At 39.0% G+C, this 14,735-nt stretch overlaps 1 protein-coding gene across 3 annotated transcripts in view; it reads left to right on the top strand.

Annotated features, from left to right (window-relative positions):
* The window catches only part of TAFA1 (TAFA chemokine like family member 1), a 508,553-nt gene that overhangs the window by 4,334 nt on the left and 489,484 nt on the right, over positions 1-14,735 (top strand). The gene's annotated exons all lie outside the window — the stretch shown is intronic.

The raw sequence follows: 14,735 nt of genomic DNA, 5'->3' as shown, positions 1-14,735 counted from the left end.
CCCCTGCAGGCGGGCATAGAAACCGCTCTGCCGCCCCTGCCGCGCGCTCGCATTTCTGCCTCGTGGGTCCTGAACCCCGAGCGGGGACCGCCACACCCCCAGGCTTCCGCGCCGAGGTGGAGGAAGAACAAACGTAGGTTTTGGAATCTTCAGGTTAGTCAGTTAATCGCCAGTCTGTTGTGGCGAAAATGCTTTTGACTTGTTACAGCCGTACAAATAACGCGGGAAATCTTCATGCATTGTAATACTGAACAATAAGACTTCCTAACAGACGTAACTGTTGTGATTGTTTCAGGCACAGTGTCACGTTGTCTTAGTCCCCATGCAAGTAGGTTCTGCACCCCACCGCCCCAAACGTAGCGCTGCCCTCCCTCCCCCCCCCCCATCCTGTTGCCCAGGAGACCGAAGTTCTGAGGGATCTGGTGACTAGTGCGAGAAGGCACAGCCAATAACTGCCAGTGGAAGTCAGGACGGTCTGATGTCACCTCCCTGCCCTGTTTCCCAGGGAGGGGGTAATGCCTCCCAGGGCACAGAATGGCCATGCCAGGTAGCCTCTTTGAGGAGGTCTGAACGGTTTTCCATAATTTGTGAAAACTTCCAAGCTATGTTAATTCCTGGACTCTTTTAAATTGCAAACCCATTCTGAAGGGTGGCCCCCGGCAGAGGCGATCGGTGGTGTCCTTGGTTGGTGTGGAGCTCAGGCCGGTCCTCCTGTCTGTGACTTAACATCAGATGGCATGACCTTGGGAAAGTCACTTTTCTTCTCTGAGCCCAGTTTCCCATTTAGGGATATTACGGGGGCGTAAATAAAATCGTCTTTGCGGAAGTGCTTTGCAAACCTGTGAAGCTCTTCATAAATATCAGCGATTACTGACGTGTCCCCTTAATGGACTGCAAAGGTACTTGTCAGAAACGCTGAATGAGTCAAGTTTTGCTGTGCACAAAGCTAATAATCCACCTGGGACAAAAATCTCGTTTTACTCTTGTGAATGTTTTTTGTTTGTTTTTTTAGCTCTTTGATACCTGGCTAGAATATATCACCAATTGCCATGTGTCTGTTACACTCAGTTTGTATAGTTGTGAAATATAGTACGCTTTGCAATGCGCGCTTTCACTTAGACTATCGCTGTTAATCAGTTAATACATGAGGTTTTTTTGGTCAGGGGTTATGGCCATGCTACTTGTAAGTAAATCCTTAGGGGGCTTGTTATCAAAATATTATAATCTTAAACTGAGAAACATTAAGTTCTGACTAAAATGAAACTCAGTGTTTGTTTTCTCCACTGTCAACTGACAGAAGTTGCTTATCATCATCCATGCGTGGCTGATCCGTGTGTCAAATACCCTAAGAAATTTTAGTGCCCAAACCAATTTCAACTCAAGTGCTTACACATTTGAGATCCATTTCAGATTCATTGATGAAATTAAGAAACTATATCTACTCCTTTCTCGATGCAGAAAGATTCAAATGATATCAGAGTGAAAGTCCAATTGTTCTACGTAATAGGTTTATTCAACTTTCTTGGGTTTTCAAAAATAGCTGTGAAGATTAAAGCGATAGATCTTGGACATAGCAATATTCTAGATTCTTTCAGTCAGAAATACAATCTCCTTTAATACAATCTGTTTTGATTTTAAGAGTAAATATATGCTTTTCGTGATGAGAGTTGTGATGTTTCCCTTTGTGGGCCTTAAATCTTCAGGGACACTAATGAAATGTGTATGAAAACAAGAGAGAAATCAGGACCGGTTATCTGTGACAATCCACCCCTAAATGAGCAAATAAATAAATAAATAGCTGGATAAATGAGCAAAAAGGAAAAACATAATCTCATTTTCTCAAATCAGTTAAAACAAGTGACATGATGAGAAAAAATGAGACACCAGGCAGACCCTGAGCTTTGCCACATTTGCCTAAGCTTGAAAAATCGCCTCTTTCATAAAGCAGGAGCAGGCGGACACAGCGTGCATACCAAGTATCCGGGAAATGTGAAAAATGACAAATCTTTCCCTCAGAGCCCTGAGTGGGGGAGAGGGAAGGCTTTACAGCTGCCTCCTCACCTGCTTAGGAGCGGCTGGTCCCCCTCTTGCCAGCCTCTTACCGGCAGCCCCTTCGCCATCCCTTACACAGGAAGATTGATGGTCTTCCCATCCTAAGTAGCCAATTTCAGTCTCTCAAGAAATAATCCACTACACTGACAGATGAGTGGAATTTGACGCGACGTTCCCCTTGTCAGACTGTGCCGCACCTGGATGGCACCAGCCGGCCAGGGTCCTGTAGGGGAAATGGTTGGAGATTTGGGCCAATTTCTGCTGTCAAAACATGAAATCGGGACAATGTTTTTGCGAGCCCGTGAATTTGAGATCTGTCTTCTCAGTACAGTGGGTTAGTACACAAACAGAATCAGAGTAGGTTAACTGGAAAACGGGCTGGTTTTAATAGGTTTCCCTGTAGACCCAAAGTACTTTCTCTTTTCCGTATTTCTGGTATTAGGAACACACCATTTATTTTCACTTACTCACTAGTTAAGGAGGATTAAAATAGTCAATCAAATGGAAGTGAATTTTAAAAGTACACAAATGTGTGAAATGAGCTGTACGTTAACAGATTTGTAATGTCAATATTTTAATATTTGGTCAAACCAAGTTTTTATTTTGGTAATGATGTCAGAAATTGCCATGATAACTTGAAGAATACCTGTGCCCTTATACATACACACACACACACACACACACACACGCAGACACACGCACATGCACACACACACATAATTTTATAAAGGAAGACTAAACAACGAAAACCCAAAAGTGGTGTTCTCTTGTTTCAGGTAATTAAAAAAGACAGCTTCAACTCTTTGTGATCGTTAGTTATTGTGTAACAGGTGAAAAAGGATGAATGGTTCGCTGGACGTAACTATCTAAATTTAGAATTAGTTTTTCTCCCTTATGGATATATGAATTATGACAGTAAGTTTAATGGTTACTTAATTTCGAGTGTGTGGGTATGTGTGTGGGGGGTTGTTCTTGAAACTTAATGAAATATGGATCATTTCAAAATACTTTAGTAAGAAAAGATCCTTGGGATTCTTTAGTAATTTAAAATTATAAAGATAAATTACATGAGACAAGAAGTTTTAAGTGCCTAATGAATCATTTATTCTTGAGTCGCTGCTATTGTATTGACAGGTGTATATGGAAATGATATATGGAAAGATTACACTTAATAGAATTGTCTATGTAACTCATACTTGGCCCGATTTAAAACTGTATTAAGCAAAACTGTGTATTTAGAGGTATTCGTTTATGACTTAATGATTACATAGGGAATATCACCATCCATTTAAAAGTGTGGTGTTTTTGGTTAAAATATTAAAAAGCTTTCTCGTATATCTTATACTTGTTTTTACCTTACTATTCAATATTACTGTACTGAAAGTTGCTTAAGGAATATGCATTAGAATACCCTGGCACATTACAATAAAGCATTGTTTTACAATTATAATATAAAAGAAATTGTCAGAACAACAGTGGTTGCATGTTGGCTTTTTAAGAATTTGTACCAGTACTGGATTGCTAAGTGTAGCGAATTGACCTGAGGATTAGAGCAGACAGGTTGTTATTTGGTGTAAGTTTGTGCTAGTGATAATCCATTGATCATCTGATTGATGATATTGACCTTGTCTCAGAGTCAGCTGTGGACATTTGATAAGACTTCAAATTATCCAAACCAAGTAGAGATGCAAATAAATATTTCCTGTTAATCTCATGAATTTATAGGAGAATTATTACAGTGCTATATGAATATTGTTATTTATGTGAGCTCGAGCCTGTGGCCTCCATTCATAGTTAAGGAAAATAAATATTATACCACACTGAAAACAAGTATTTAGGAGTGGCCCAAATGAACATTAGAGTTCAGTTGTCAATTTCTTAAAGTTCATTTGAGATGACAACTTGAACTTTTTGAAAAACTGTTCCAGTTTTAAGCTGTGTGAAAATCTCCAAGTTTGATTGTATACCTTGGTATACCATTTTTTTGAAAACAATTCGGCAGTGTGTCCCAAAGTGTAAAATGTGCGGATCCTATGTAATTCCATTTTGGTATGCTTATCCTAAGAAAACGATTGGACCGGTTTAGAGAAGTGAATGTTAGGATTTTGTTAATTTAACGGCAAATAGTTGGAGGAGAGTTTTATCTCCGTCAAAAGGAGTTTGGTAAAGTAAGTCATTGTACACCTGAACAGTGGGATTCACCACTGCAAAGGGTGAGATGGATTTATATGCACTGTTAAGGAAAAATGCCCATGATGTACTGCTGAGTGAAAAAAACAAGGAACAAAATATACAGTTTCAAAACAATTTTGGAAAAAATATTAGCGCAGGCATAAAATAATGTCAGAAAGTATATAAACATTCCCTATATAGTGTTAGTTAAACCTAGTGTTAGGCTAGAATGACTTAGACTTTTTATTTACTATACTTACGTGTTTTATGGATTTGTTTTTAATGTGGGTATACATTACTTTTTTAAAAGAAACTTAAAATATTAGCTGTAGAGAGTTTTATGGTAAAATTAGAAATGTATTGGGGCGCCTAGGTGGCTCAGTTGGTTGAGCATCCTACCTCAGCTCAGGTCATGATCTCATGGGTCATGGGTTCGAGCCCTGCGTGGGGCTCTGTGCTGACGGCTCAGAGCCAGGAGCCTGCTTCAGATTCTGTATCTCCCTCTCTCTCTGCCCCTCCCCTGCTCTGTCTCTCTCTCTCAAAAATAAATAAACATTTCTTTTAATTAAAAAAAAAAAGAAATGTATCACACTGGTCCTAGTTTAAGGAGAAAGAAAAACAAAATTGGCATGAGGCCCTTTTCCTTTTTAGAGCCTTAATCCAATAAAATGTCTAGGCCAGCATTTTCCAGTTCACAAAATGCTGTACCCTCACGATGCTCCTTGGAAAAAAGCTGTTCAGTGTTGGGGCAGTACTGACTGTCTGGTATGTTCTCCTCTCGGAGATTTGCATTGCATGCGATGTATATACAAGCTCTGGAAAGATTTGCAGATAGGAAACTTGATTGTGTTGAACTAAAAATTTCCAAACACTTTTATTTTACTCGGGCAATGTCTCAAGTATCTATTCTTATCACATGCATTGAGAACCGTGACCCGAAATAATTCTAGAAACCTGTGCTATTCATCTTCTTATCTCTCACTTTTAGTAAGGAATTTCACACATAATAGGTGCTCAGAAAATAGTTGTTACGTTATTAAGTGAAGAAGGAATGAATGTTCTGGTAAAATCTGAACCTCTCTCTCATTTGTTACTACTTGTGTGTGAGTGTGTAGGTATGGATGGATGTATATGTATATGTGTGCATGTTTGCCATTCAGAGATACCTCAAATGGAGAGTGGTGTAAACATTAAATTGTCAGTATAGCATATGCGTGTGTGCGTGTGTGTATTTTTTACAATATCTTTGTGTAGCTTTTTACTCTATTTAATATTTGACAGCACTTCCATTAATCACAATAATCCAAAGAATGTGCTTAGGGATGTAGTACAAAATTAAATCCCTAAGGTTTTCAGTCACAGCATGGGTTTTTTTCCTATGGATTTAGAAAATATTGTAAGTGTGGTCTTCAGGGACTGAAGAGAAACTTCACTTAGCAAATAAGGGAAGGCCTTCTGCTCTCAAATTGTTTGATAGCAAGAGAAAAATTCACTTCATCTTTGTAGCAGGGAGAAAATAACAACAGACAGCAATTTTTCCTTTCTTTGGGGTAGAAAGAAAATGAATTATTTTGTTAACAATTTGTGTAAACTAATTGGATTTTTCTAAAGATAATGTCTTCAAAGCACTTAGGGGACCATGTTGGCGCACTATTTCTTTCTCCTTCCCCCATCTTTATATAATAAAGGTTCAGAGAAAGAAAAGACAAATGATATAATCACAGCAATTTTCTCTCAGAAGATGGATGGATATGCTGAGTGATGTGGCTATTCATTAAGCAGATTCTTCCTCCATGCAGGGAAGGAGTCAAACCAAATCTCACCCAGAGTCCAGAAGGGAGGAAGAGCCCCATCCTCAGCCAAGGTCATTGTTCTGCTCTTGCCATCACCTGTATTTACCTTTACTGTGTCCTGACTAGACCTAGTCTTTTAGGCATGCTTCTGTTTTACCCAAGAACAAATGCAAGCTGAGTCTGTATATACCCAAAGGTGTGTGTGTGTGTGTGTGTGTGTGTGTGTGTGTGTGTGTGTGTTTCCCCCGAAAGTAGATGAAGAATGGATGGATTGAGTCATAGGCTCTGAAGTGACTACAGTATGTCAGCCCCCAGGTTTAGATGAGCTACCACACAGTAGGAGGAAAAAGCACTTCAGTGCTCTTGAAATTGATAATATATCTTAGATTAGGGTCAGCAGGCTGGCAGATCATACTTCTCACTGAATAGATGTTGTGTAAATATTCAATAGGTATTTTTTTATCAACTAGGCAAGAACTTTACATCCTTTAAGAATGCGTATACTGGCGGGAAAACACCACATTAAGCCTTTTTTGTATGGAATGGTAATGAGAAAGGAGCCGCAGAGTAGGGGTAGGATACTGGAGCATTGAGATCTCCCATAAGTTGTCGATTGCAGGCCTCCAGTAAGAGGGTGGATGGAAACAATGATTTTCGTATTTTGTATAGATGTCCCAAAGAGGCCATCGGTGCATCCTGCAAACATAAAGTATATTCTTGTCCATCATAGATGGACAAGGCAAATACCTTCATAGACCAGTTAACAAAAATGATTGGATCCGCCTAGGGGCCAGACATTACAAAATGGTGACAACCGTAGCAGCTCAAGAGTACGTGTGGATCTAGAGGGCACATTGCATCCTTAGCTATGCCCAAAATGGGCTCAGTGTGACCAGATCATCCGAAAGATCAAGGCACGCTGGGAACTTAGAATCTTATGTGTAATTTCCTTATCTTTTAAATGTCAGGTGGTCCAGACAAAACTTGACTCACGGCTATATCCCACCTGTAGGCTGTTAGCGTCTGACCTCAGACAAGATTATCTCCACCTCCAACATTTTTTGATTTCTAATGAATTTCTCAAATCCTTTTATGCAAGAAGGGTAGAGAAAGGTGAAGGCATTGGGGCTAAAAGGGGAAATTCTATGCACATCTCTCTTGGCTTGCTTTAAAATCATGCCTGCAGTTTTGGCCTCTCCTGACTTATCCCCAACATGCCTAAAGCATTGAGTCTCTGGGCATTTTGTATACAGCTACTAACTGGTATCCCTGGGAGTCTGATAAACAAAGAGCATTTATATAATGAAGTCAATGGCCTGAAAAGAGGTCTCCTTTGAATCTTAGCTAAAAATAAATTAATTTTCCTTTGGATTAAAGTTTGGCAGAGGGAATAAACTACAAATGTAATGAAACAGAGGTTAGCATTAGGCAGAGTACTATTGCCTATATAAAATGCTGAATTTTAATACTTTATTAAAGTTTTCAAAATGCAATCTGCAGTCCACTAGTAGGTTATAAATTTATCTTGAATCTCAACATTGTTTTGGGGTTTTTTGGTGTTTGTTTTTGTGTTTTGCTGTTCTGCTTTTAAGATCTCATGTGCATTCATTTTGTATATGAATAGTGTACTTACTAGTATACCAACTGAATTATCCTTCTATTAGAATGACATGTAACTAAGGTTTACTGAGCTTTCTTAATTCAGTATTCTATTAAGAAAACTGGCTGCCAGCTCTTGGAAACATTGCAAAGTGCCTGCATGCAAATAATTAGAATTCATGCAATTTGGGGAGGGATCATTTGTCACCAGTGTAACTTGAGTGTTGTTTGAGTTGTTAGTGATTTTCAATTGCTGTGGTCTTTGCTTTTTAATTATAAATTAGCGTTGGTTTAGTTTCATCATTATCAATTAAATTTGCTGTGGCCTGTTTCATTAACCGTATAGTCTGTAATGATGCATATTTGCATGTTTTGGATTTTAGACTTACCAAAGAGTAGACTTGAAGACATTCTTGAATTGTGGTTCAGAAATGAATAACGTATATCCATATTTGAAAACAAGTAAATGTAATCACTCTCAAACTATTTCTATGGTGACGCTTATATAGTGGCATTGTTTAATACTGCCTGTTAACTTCTATAACAATAGTTCTCAAGATAAGTAACATTTTCGGTTTGCTTTTATAACCACAGGACATCATGTTATAACAAATGAGCATGTTAGTAGGCTCATCTTATTTTATAAAAATAATTAGTGATTCCTAAGTGTATCTTTGCAAATATTTATTAACTGAGTATTTTCCCACTGGGAAATGGAAACAGGTTGGAATTGGATATTTCATGTTTTTGGTGTACTGTGGGCAGGAAGGTCTGAACACAAATATTTAATGAAGAAGTTGTAACTAGAGAAGCCCTATGTATAACTCTGAATTAAGAAATATGTGGCATGGCAAAAAATAAAAATAAAACTGTTTTTTTTTTCTGAAATAAAATGTTAAGTTATAAGACAAGAGAAGGTGCTATGGAAGCTTCTCAGATGAGGTCTTATTAGGTGAATTGTTTTTGTAGCTTCTTATGTGTTCTTATCTGATGAAAATGCAAGATGCCATGTATCAGACATGTGCTTGAGAAACTAGGTCACTGGGTGAATATTTGTAGGGCAACATTTTTGACAGCTACTCCCAGGATTGTTTAGAAGTAAGAGCAGATTTATGGCATACAAGCTGCCAATCTCCAGCCCTCCATCTATCACAGGCCCAGGTCATCAATCACAGTGATTATTCCCACAGAGCCAGGATGTGATTTCAGAATCTTTCTCAATCTCTTCGCCAAACACCGCCTATCCATTGATGGTCAGTGGTGCGCAAGTTGGGAGTCTTTGTCGATCTCTGTTGTGGGTTAATTGACTGACCATCTCAAGGATCTGTTTCCTATCCAAAAGAAGTACACGCCATGAAACATTTCATTAAAAAATAAGAACGATGAGCCAAATGGAAATTAAATCAAAATCTAAAGAGCTGCGTGTGTCTCGTAGCTGCTGTTTAAGATAGTGCGGCATTAGGCAATTCTCTCGAGAAGTGAGAGTTACAAAACTCTCTTTTCATTTCCTCTGGAAGTTTTTCATTCCTTTCTCCATTCTTCTGTATCTCTAGGTCTAAGATGCTGAGTGGTTTATGATATGAGCTCTAACCAAACAGCATGCTGTATGATCAAAAAGCATGAAGCCAATTCTGAGCAGACTGGATTTGGGAAGCTCTGACGGAGGGGGGATTTTGTGTTGGGCTTTGAATGTTGGAAAGGAAGTCAGCTAACAAGAGAGGATCGAGGGTAGCCTGTTCAACTAGAAGGAACAGAACAAGTAAACCTGAAGCAGGTAGTGGGGATGTGGTGGGCTAGGGGCTTGGATGGATATTGGCCCTAAACTGGTTGGAGAAACTTTGTATTATTCCAATTAAAGGGAAAGCAAGATTTACTTTTTCTTCGTCACCATTTTATATTCTGAGGGCTGCCTTATCAATGTACACTGATGACCGCAGTTGGAGAGCTAGCTAGGTAAGATGGAAGGAAAGAGTCCCAGTATCTACAATTAAGGTCTCTATGGAAAGCAAATCAGTTAACTACGAAAAACCCAGGCACTGCACTCTGGACAGATTCTCTGAGTCCCCATCGTGAGGCCTTTCGCACCTTTGAATTGTTGTTACCTTTGTGTAAGGAAGGCAAAATATGTTACTACGGTTGACTTGAAAAGTCTGGTTGTTATATTAGAGAAAACTGCATATCTCTAAACCAAAATCTGAGGATAAATAATTTTTGATTTTTGACAACCGATTTAATATTCATTATCAACAAATGTTTGCTGACTGCTTACTAGGTACAGAGCACTATGCTTCCACAGTAACGGTAGTGATGCCGCTTTATGGTCACTGGTTTAACTGTACTTTCCCCACTAGATTGTCAGTTCTGTGAGGGTAGGGAGCCCCCTGCCCCCCGCCCTGATCTGGCAATGCCTGAAACTGTGTCTGCTATATGGCGAGAGCCAAATAAATAACTGCCGAATGAGTGGATGAATGGATGAATGATGCTAGGAATTTGATGTCTCATTGAATCCTCACAATAAACTTGGGAGGCAGATCATCTTTGCATTGAGCCGATGAAAAATATAAACCCAGTTAACTGATTTATTCAAAGCCATGTAGCTTGGGAGGGCAAATTGAGAATGTTTCCAGCCTCTGAATAACAGCTCAGTTTACTGAGTGTTTGCTGTGGGGAGGTCCTGATACCGGCTGATTCTTAGAATATGACATTTGAACTCTGCCCCAACCCTATGTGGTTGGTGCTGTTACCTCCGTTGTACAAAACACTGCAGAATTGTGCATTATAGTTATAAAGCTGAGAGGAAAACTTAGGTTTGGCACTGACTTGCACTCCGGCAGTCTTTCCATCACAGCCAAGTACTGCTATAGCCCTTAGGAATATCAGGAAGTTAGTCCTGGTTAATTTAAATTACAAAACAAATTTCTGTGTTAAGAGCATTAGGGTAGCTAGGTCACTTAATAATTTTGAGTCTTGTGGCTGAGTAATGCTTTAGTCTCAATTTTGCTGTGCAATACCCCTGGCTGAAACCGTGTTCTCTTACTGGGTTAAGAGCACCTCATTTTCAAATATTTTTTACAGTCTCCTAGTATTTGTTTTGTTTTGTTTTTGTTTTTAGATTTTGGAGACCCTTTTTGCGCTCCGTGTAGCAAAGCAACAACATAGGATAAATCTACATTTATTAGACTCGGTCTTAGTGTAGATTTTCTGTTTCACTTCAAATGAAGTTGTAAATCATTCACACTGGAAAAGAATTCTCCCTAATGGAGTTTAACTTTTTGATAAGATTTTTTTTTTCATATTCATCATATTGAGACTTTATAAATTATCTAGAATATTGTAAAGTGGGCTGACCTTTCTGGTAAGTGGTTTGATCATTTGTAGTAGTGTCTTTTTGCTAAAGTATGAAATTTGCTGTCTTTCACATTAAACTTGCTAGATGCATAGCCCAGTAACATGCTAGGTAGAAATTGCTTATATAATCAAATCTGAAGCCTCCCTTTTAAGTTCCTCTCATCATCAAAATAAATCTTTGTTCCCAAAATATCCCTGTGGCTAGTGATGGCAGATTCCCGATACAAAGCCCCCTCTTCCTATGGTTATACCATTGAAGGCATTGCTAACCAACCCAGATTCAACCTCTGAATCCTTCCAGGTACAATGCTTCAATCACTGAGTTGTTAAAGGAGATACTGATGATTTCAAAAACAGCCACAACCTGGGCACCCAGGTGGCTCAGTCAGTTAAGTGTCTGACTCCTGATTTTGGCTCAGGTGGCTCCGTTGGGCTCCGTGCTGACAGCGTGCAGCCTGGTTGGGATTCTCTGTCTTCCTCTTCCTCTACCCCCCGCCCTCGGCACACACGCACTGTCTCTCGTGCGCTCCTGCACACGCACTGATGATCTCTCAGAAAAATAAATAAATAAACATTAGAAAAAAACACAACTGCCCCAAAACAATCATCACTTAGCATATATTATGTCACATTCTGTGCAAAGTGCCTTATATGGATTTATCTGTTTAATTTTAAGGCGAAACATATTGTCCATTAATGGTCTAGGCTGTCTTTATATGTAATTTAACTCACCTCTCAAGGTGGGCCATGTTATTCATTTACAAATAATGATTGAAATAATTTATCAACGTTTATTTATTTTTGGGATAGAGAGAGACAGAGCATGAACGGGGGAGGGGCAGAGAGAGAGGGAGACACAGAATCGGAAACAGGCTCCAGGCTCTGAGCCATCAGCCCAGAGCCCGACGCGGGGCTCGAACTCACGGAGCGCGAGATCGTGACCTGGCTGAAGTCGGACGCTTAACCGACTGTGCCACCCAGGCGCCCCAATGATTGAAATAATTTAAATAGTCAAGGGAATATATAGCTCTTGGAAAGGTTCCCACAACAGGGTAAGTCCCCCTTAAGGCAAGTATAGCATCTCCATACATCTTTGAAAATTGGGTAGAAAGTTGACATGCCTGCAGGTGTTTTCCCCCACCTCCCCCTCTTTGTTACCAGTTACTCTTGGCGCAAGGAACCTATAGAGAGAGGAGCAGTTTGGTGTACAAGGTGAACCAAGGTTTTGCATTCCACCTCTATCATTGTTATACTGTTGGCTCTAAATATGGGCACATGAGTGTAGCTCTCCTTGCCTCATCCATAAAATGGGGATCCCTGTTTCCAAAATCCCCACTTTGCAGGTTTGCAGGAAGAATAGAGTGATGTCTATTCTATACGTGCCATACGGTAGGTATCCAGCAGATGGTATCTCATTGTATTGTCATCTAAGTATATGAATGTCAATGCGAAGATGGCCGAGAAGAGCTTGATACTAACACATACCTCCCTAACAGTTTATTGTACAAAAAAGGATGCCCATAGAAATTTTGCAACTTGAATTTACTTTCATTTTATGATCACAGCTGAGTCTTTTGTTAATAAAATCTATATACTTAGCACAGTTTAAAGATAGCGATTTTATAGACAATCTCTATGTAATGGGTTGGCATGGGTGCTAAGTCAGTAAGAACAGGTCAGTACTTAATAGCATCCTTCCTTCCAATGGCATTTCTCTATGTAGTTACTGATGAAGGTGCTTTAATCCATAAGTTTTGGTAGAGTCTGCGTGATGCCAAATAATAGTGAACTTTGGTTAATTAACTTAAACATCTGGCCAATAACTCATTAGTGGGAAATAGTCTAGAAGTCAGCATTGGTGCTTTGTGATTCTCAGAATGCATTATATCCTTATTATAACTCTATTAAAAGAGCCACTAATCAACTGAAATCTGATACTATTTATCTGTGTTTCCTCCAGTGTTTTTTCTTTCCACTATTTGACTTCTTACAATAACTCATCCCTTCTTTTTCATAGACCCCATCAACCAAAGGAAGGAACCCAGGCATATACTGATAAACACATGAGTACCTAAATGGTCATAGGTTTCATTACATTTATGTGTACTCATACATGTACCTCATATTTTCTATCCTGAATACAAAATTATATCTTTGTGTGTTAAGGATTGCCTGAGCATCATTGTATCTCTTATTTTGAGAATTAGCAAAACAAACCAAAAAAAAAAAAAAAAAAAAAGAAGTGCCATGGTTAGTGTCTTATGTTTTAAGACACTAGGGAACCCGAGTTAGCATGAGTGGGTAGCCTATAAGGTTAGAGACATGGATTAAAGATAATATAAGAGGATGATAAATTTGCAATTAGTGTTTCAGAGTCTCTTAAGAACTATACCCACCAGGCGAGAGCTCTCAACTGAAGAGGTCAAAGCCTTACAAAAGCCTTGCTCAGTTATTTGATAAAACTTTATTATCTCCTTTTTACTGTCCTCATTAACATACTTCAAAACTGCTGTTAAGTATTTCTGGCAAGCAGAGCATTGAAGTAATTTTACAGCAGTGTAAAGGATTTATTAATTTTAATCTTTTCAGGAGTCTATTTATATTCAATTGTGACATTAATAGGTTGCCAAAACAAACTAGAGTTAATTGTATTTAATTAAATTGTTGAAAACAACTAAGGGTAGTTTATTATTATTGTAAGCAGAAGGCTCTATTGATGTGCTTGTTTGTGTGAATAAGATCTTGTGGAAAGTTCCTTTCTTCTGGGCATGGTATTATTCGGCAACAGAAAGCAGCATAAAAATGCTAATTAAAGAGAGTTGTCATTATAATAGAACATTTTGAAGGGAAGCTTCACATAGTATTTGGTATCTTAAATCCATTGTTAGGTAAGAATACTGGCGTCCGGCCAAGGAAGACATCACTTTTTACTCTGTCCCCTGAGGGGCTCCAAGACCATCTTTCCACCTCCCCTTCCTTCCTTGGAGGAGTTGTTTGGTGGTGAGAAGAGTCTAAGATCTGGGTCAAGGCTTCCATGAAAAAAAGGGGCTTCGGATGAGACCTGAAGAAATAAGAAGTGTACCAACAGTTAGGGATGGGGTTTGGGTAGCAAAGAATTCGAGGCAAAGATAACAGCATTGGGAAGGCAGATGCATAATCCGGGGAAGATCGTGCTATCAGGGAAATGGGACTCCTTTGTCATGGATTACTGCATGCAAATACTTTGAAGGCAGCAAGAGACCCAGTGGAAACTTACTTTGGAAGAAAAAATAAAAATAATTTAGCCTTAAAAAATTAACTTCTTCATTGTGTCTGATGTATAGATTCATTAAATAGATTTTTATTTTGTAGTTACTACGTGCCTGACAGTGTGCCAAGAATTCTATTTTGTTTCATTAATCTTACACTTATCACTGTGAGATAACTATTCTTGTTGTCTTTTTCCACCAATAAGGGAAATAAAGTTGAGAGAGTTTAAATGACTTGCCCGAAGGGCACTGGTAATAAGTGTGAAGCCAGGATTTGAACTGAGGTAATCTGATTCCAGATCCCACCCTCCTAATGACTACACTACTTGAAATTCTTTGCTTTTGCCACTGTTGTTTTCATTGTGATGGACAGTATCTGGAGGAAATCGATGTACCTCACAATAGGCCAGGTGATACTGTGGTAACCAGTCAGCTCCAAATCTCAATCGCACGAAGCAATTTTGTATTTTAGCAAAGTTTATGTCTCACTCATGCTGCTGTTCCCTGAGGTTGGCTAGAAGCT

Source organism: Herpailurus yagouaroundi, unplaced genomic scaffold (assembly GCF_014898765.1).
Source record: "Herpailurus yagouaroundi ecotype Mexico unplaced genomic scaffold, PumYag 213, whole genome shotgun sequence".
NCBI classification, from domain to species: Eukaryota; Metazoa; Chordata; class Mammalia; order Carnivora; family Felidae; genus Herpailurus; species Herpailurus yagouaroundi.
This window is presented reverse-complemented; position numbering and strand designations above follow the sequence as displayed.